The sequence below is a fragment of the Balaenoptera borealis genome (assembly GCF_965194805.1).
Source record: "Balaenoptera borealis genome assembly, chromosome: 10".
NCBI lineage: Eukaryota > Metazoa > Chordata > Mammalia > Artiodactyla > Balaenopteridae > Balaenoptera > Balaenoptera borealis.
This window is the reverse complement of record NC_138874.1, coordinates 87,951,210-87,957,397: the sequence shown is the minus strand read 5'-3', so window position 1 is coordinate 87,957,397 and position 6,188 is coordinate 87,951,210. Positions and strand designations below refer to the sequence as shown.

Genomic DNA, 6,188 nt, shown 5'->3' with positions numbered 1-6,188 from the left:
GAGTTCTGCTGGTTTGAAGGCCTTAGTTCTGATGGCAGAAGGCTTCCATCAGGGGGGACACCACAATGATTCCATTGAACTGAGACTGCCACTTGGCCATTTTGGGCTCCTCAAACCAAAAAATTGGGAAAATTGGGCGCTGCTATGCAACGGGGCAGAAGAACTATATCTGCAACTTTGGGGCACCTCTTAGTACTTCCACATAAATTGTAGAAGTTAATGGAAAACTATAGCAACCAACAAAAGATGGGGCCACTGAGGATTCAGATCTTTCAGCAATGAAGGTTTGGGTCACTCCGCCAAGTAAAGGACCCTGACCGGCTGAGGTATTGGTGGGCAGCGAAGGGAACCCAAATGAATGAGTAAAGGAAGAAGGCAGTTATGAATATCAACTGTGGACTTGCGACCAGTCGCAGACTGGGGACTGTATGTGGCAGCCACGCACATTTTTTCCCTTTACTTGCTCTGTGTGTTTGTTAGTGTATTAACTAATTTCTTTGCTCTCCTCTTTTCTTCTTATTTTATATATGGATATTATTGTAAGTTCACTTTACAAAGGTACTCAAGGGGGACTGGCATGGAATTTGAGAAGTAGTCTAACCCTTTCAGGGATGGAAGCTGTGACTGTTGGCCAGACATGGATACAGTGACTCTTGGGACTTTGTCCATATGATTCAATTTATATAAAAGGTCTAGAAGAGGTAAATCTATAATCAAGAGAATGCACAGAAAGTAGATTAGTGTTTCCTAGGGCTGGAGGCAGGGCGTTGGGGAAAATGGGCAGTGAGTGCCGATGAGTCAGGGGTTTCTTTCTGGGGTGATGAAAATGTTCTAAAATTGAGTGTGGTAATGGTTGTGCAATTCTGCAAATATACTAAAAGCCGTTGAATTGTACACTTTAAATGGGTGGATTGTATGGTATGTAAATTATATCTCAATAAAGCTGGTTTAAAAAAAAAAAAAGATATTCAGAGAAAAATCTTCTCCCTACCTTTGTTCCCCCACTTCCCCATTCCCTTCCCCAGCAGTATCCATTATTATCAATGTATTGTGTGCGTCTGGAGATGACACACAAACACACACACACATACGTAGTTTTTATATAGGTTGGTAGTGCACCATACAAACTATCCTGTACTTGCTTTTCTTTTCTTGATTCTATGAGCTACTCACAATCCTTTGAATGCATTGCTTTTCTCACTTAATTTTAAAAAAATTATTTAAACTTTATATATTTAAATTATATAAATTTTAATTTTTTAAATATACCTTGGAGTCCATTTCACATTAGTACACAGAGAGATACCTCGTTCTTTTTAATGTCTGCACAATATTCCATTGTGTGGGTGCATCCTGTGGTTGGCTGAATAATGGCCCCCAAGAAGATAGCCACATCCTAAGCCCTGGAACCTGTGAATATTACTTTTATGGCAAAAAAGAACTTTGCCGATGTGATTAAATTAAGGCTCTCGGATGGGGAGAGTGTCCTGGCTTATCTGTGTGGACCCTAAATGCGATCACATGTGTCCTTGTAAAGAGGGAGATGGAAGATTTGACACCAAGAAGAGGAGGCAGGTGATCACAGAGGCAGAGTGATGTGGCCACAAACCAAGGGACGCCAGCAGCAACCCCACCAGACGTTGGAAGAGGCGAGGAAAGAATTCTCTTTCCTCAATTTTAGATAGAGGATGCTGCCTCTATCCTCAGATGGCTGTACTAGGAGGTCCACCCTGACTGGATAACGCCAGGGCTCAGGCAGCTCAGGGAACTAGGCAGAGAGTTCTGGAATTGCGGATGCTGCCATTGCACCACAGAAGATAAAACCGTTCCCTGAACCTGGAAACCCATCTGTGCAGGTTGTATATTTTGTATATTTGAGTGAATGTGAGGCCAATGATTCACTGTGAGGAGGGAGAACAAACCTGAGGACGGGCAAGACAGGGAGTCCCCGGGTTTCAGCTCAAATAGGAAAACCTTGGGTGGAGGTGTCGGTGGGCAGACCTGACCATGGAAGGGAGCGCCTGATGATCCTTCCCTCCCTGTTTCCATTGGGCTGTTTCTGGAATCTCTCACTTCTTTTTTTTTTTTTTTTGGCTGTGTTGGGTCTTCGTTGCTGCGTGCAGGCTTTCTCTAGTTGTGGCGAGCGGGGGCTACTCTTCGTTGCGGTGCACGGGCTTATTGTGGTGGCTTCTCTTGTTGTGGAGCACGGGTTCTAGGCACGCGGGCTTCAGTAGTTGCGGTGCATGGGCTCAGCAGTTGTGGCACGTGGGCTCAGTAGTTGTGGCTCGCGGGCTCAGTAGTTGTGGCTCGTGGGCTCTAGAGCACAAGTTCAGTAGTTGTGGCGCACGGGCTTAGTTGCTCCACAGCATGTGGGATCTTCCCAGACCAGGGCTCGAACCCGTGTCCCCTGCGTTGGCAGGCGGATTCTTAACCAGTGCACCACCAGGGAGGTCCCTCTCTCACTTCTAAGGAAGCCCTTTCTCAATCTGCCGCATTGGCTCAGGGCCACTTTGGCAAATGTGGGAGAGGAAGGCTGTGCACCGGGCCTGCCCTGGGAAGCCAGCAGGGGCCGTGGGGATGCACCACCTCCTGTCCTGAGAACCCCTGCTTGCTGGCCACACGTGGGTATCAGCTGGCTGTGTGCATTAGATTTCCACAGACTTGTTAATGTAGCTTCCTCCTTTCATGAAATGAATCTGGAATTTAAGGTTTAGCTCTCAGGTTTTAGGATGAACCATGTGTGGAAATCTCTTTCTTCTAACACCCAGTGCTGGCAAAGGTGCAGGGAGATGAGGGGGATGACTTTTTTCTGAATGGTAGTTTGGCAATAAGTATCAAGCCTTAAAAATTTCCCTTTGTATTACCATTAATATTTTTTAGGTGTGATGATGTGGTTATGATTTAAAAGAGTCCTTTTTTTGTAGAGATACATACTGAAATATTTATTAGTGAAATATACGGCACCTGGGATTTGCTTCAGTATAATCCAGTGGGGATGAGCGGCGTGGGTGGGTGTAGCTGAAGCAAGCTTGGGTTGATTATTGCTGAAGCGGCTGGATGAGGGGTTCAGGGCAGTTCATTATACTGTTATCTCCACATTTATATATTAGAAAATTTTTCCGTAATACAAAGTTAAAAAATAAAGTCCCCTTTGACCCAGCATTTCTGCGGTGGCGATGTCAGTCCAGCCTGTATCATATCTCACCGGGCTTTTCTGTTTTCATTCTTACCCCTCCTGGTCCAGAGGGCTCGAGCCTTGTTTGAGTTCCTCAAAGCCCTCAGGGCTCCCCCAGGCCCTCTGGGTCAAGGGCAATCTCTTGGCTGGCTGGCTGTAACCACTTCCTTCTCCAGCCCATCTCAGTGCTCTCTGCTCACCTGCCACCTAGGCTGTCAGATCCCAGAGCCTGCAGGCCCTCTGGCCTCAGGGCCTTTGTCTGGAAGCTCTCCCCCTCCCCCAAGCCCTTGTCCGCATGGCACCTACTTTTTATCCAATGTCAGGGTGAGCATCGTCTCAGGGACACCTTCTTGGACTCCCAGCAGAGTCACACTTCTCTGTTAATCCCTCAGCACCCACATGGTTCCTTCACAGCTCTCACTACTCTGGGTGATTATTATAAACTCTGGTGATTCTTGGTTTTTCAGTGATGTCTGCCTCCCTCACTGGACCATGGACTCCTGGGGAGTGGCTGTGTGGCTCACCATCACATCCCAGAGCCAAGCACAGAGGCCAGCACATAGTAGGCATTCATTATTATTATTATTTTTTAAATTTTATTTATTTATTTATTTTTGGCTGTGTTGGGTCTTCGTTTCTGTGCGAGGGCTTTCTCTAGTTGTGGCAAGTGGGGGCCACTCTTCATCGCGGTGTGCGGGCCTCTCACCATCGCGGCCTCTCTTGTTGCGGAGCACAGGCTCCAGATGCGCAGGCTCAGTAATTGTAGCTCACGGGCCCAGTTGCTCCACGGCATGTGGGATCCTCCCAGACCAGGGCTCGAACCCGTGTCCCCTGCATTGGCAGGCAGACCCTCAACCACTGCGCCACCAGGGAAGCCCGGCATTCATTATTTAATGAATAAATTAATGCACAAGGAGGGCACATATTAGGAAAATCTTGGATGAAGAGAGTGTATGACATTCTGGGCAAACCCTTCATGATACATTTGGCTTGCTGAGAAGGCACAGTTGGAAATGTAAGGCGGGGGTCAGAGCACAGGGGCCTGCTGGCCACAACAAGGGGACTGGTTTGGATTGTTCAGATCCAGGCGCCATCGAAGGTGGCAAATGGAGGAGTGACGTGTGCTCCAGGCAGCCCCTTTGGCCGTCCGTGGTGGGAAAGGAGAGCCAGGGGGCCGGCAGACTGGATGGGCTAACACTGGGGTCCTGAATAGGATCATGAGGCCTTGAGCTGAGATCAGGGTGGAGGCAATGGGGGTGCAGGAACAGAGTCAGTGTTTGCGGCAATTAATCCAACCCAGCAGCTCTTGGTCCTTCTTCCTTAAAGAAACAGCACATCTGTACAGGAGGGATAGGAAGAGAGCCCCAGAGGGGCCTGGTGGCGATACAGTGTGTTCCATAGACACATCTTGGATCACTAAGAGTTTTGCAAATGGTCCCTCCAGAGGCGGTCACCAGGAAACGATGATACAGCCCCGTGGCTTGGGGCAGGGCAGGGCCCTCATCCCTCTGGCCAGGAGCTGTGGAGATAGCAGAGCCTGGCCCTGGTGAGTGGAAAGTTGGCTTGTTACGCAGGAAATCTCTCTCCAGCACTCCTTCATTTAGGGCTTGCCTCGGGGCCAGTGGAAGGAGTTTGGGAGACCCTGGAGCCTGAGAAGCCACTTAGGCCTCTGCAGGCCTCCTGGTTGGGACCTCAGCTGGAGCCGGAAGGGGCTGCCGTTCTGGATGAGCAGAGATGGCGAGAGCTGGGTGTGTGCCGCCCATCAGGAACGGGTTGCCCTGGGACCTGCCGCACTTCTGCTGTCCCAGCCCGTGTGTCATACTTTCTCTCCGTCCCATAGGAGGCTCGTAATTGGTCGCAGAGATGGAGAGCACGGCAGCCAAGTCACCAGCTCTTCTCCTCGTGGGAAGTCGCTGTGGGGAGGCCAGATGGTTGGGAAGGTGCCGAGCAAAAACCTATATAACACCACCAGGAACTTCCCTGGTGGTCCAGTGGTAAAGAATCTGCCTTACACTGCAGGGGACGCGGGTTTGATCCCTGGTCAGCGAACTAAGATCCCACATGTCGCGGGGCAACTACGGAGCTTGCGCACCTCAACTAGAGAGCCTGCGTGCCTCGAACTACAGAGCCCATGTGCCCTGGAGCCTGCGTGCCACAACTAGAGAGAAGCCCGGGCACCACAACAAAAAAGATCCCTCATGCCTCAACGAAGATGCCACGTGTCGCAACTAAGACCTGACGCAGCCAAAAAAAAAAAAAAAAAAATATATATATATATACACACACACACATATATATATGTATATATAAATATATATATAGTTGTCCCTATATTCAGTGTGGACTGAATGCTTACTCTGCACCATGCCCAGTGTCCGGCTCTGTAAATGTTCCTCGTTTCATCGGAGCTAGGTCCCCTTTCTTTCTCTCCCACAGAGCTCTATTCTTGTCCTGTACAAGACTTCACATCGTAATAGAGATATTCATTCACCCGTTTGTTTGTTTCATATCTGTCTTTCCTGCTAGACTATACACTTCATGAGGGCAGGGAGGGGTCTCTTTGTCCCCTCCTGTGGCTCCGGCACCTAACACACTGCCTGGCATGTAGTTGGCATGCATTAAGTATTTTTTGGATGGACGAATGGTCCTCACAGCAGCCCAGTGAAGCAAGTACTATTATTTCCCTCATTTCAGGATGGGTAAACTGAGGCATAGAGAGGTTGGGTCATCCAAGCCACAGAACCAGGAGGTGGCACCAGGGCTCAGACTTACACAGTGAGCAGCCCAAGGGGGGGCATGTGGCCCGAGTTTGGCCAATGAAACTCAGGCTGGGGAAAATGTGACCCTTGTCCTTTTTGGCCCTTGACTGTTGGGATATGAGACTAAGGCTGCTGATGGCTGTGATTCTAGCCTAGTGATGCAGCTGGTCTGAGGGCATGGTGTCAGAGAGAAGCAAAGATGAGAGAGAGAGAGATGAGAACCAATATATGTCCTGTGAAGCATAGGCTGGCCT

General features: G+C 49.1%; 1 long non-coding RNA gene across 1 annotated transcript; it reads left to right on the top strand.

Annotated features, from left to right (window-relative positions):
* The first annotated feature begins 1,711 nt into the window (after positions 1-1,711).
* Positions 1,712-5,452, top strand: LOC309635399. The gene is made up of 2 exons (XR_014248821.1): positions 1,712-3,737; positions 4,051-5,452. It is a non-coding gene; the product is annotated as an uncharacterized lncRNA (long non-coding RNA).
* The last annotated feature ends 736 nt before the right edge of the window (positions 5,453-6,188 follow it).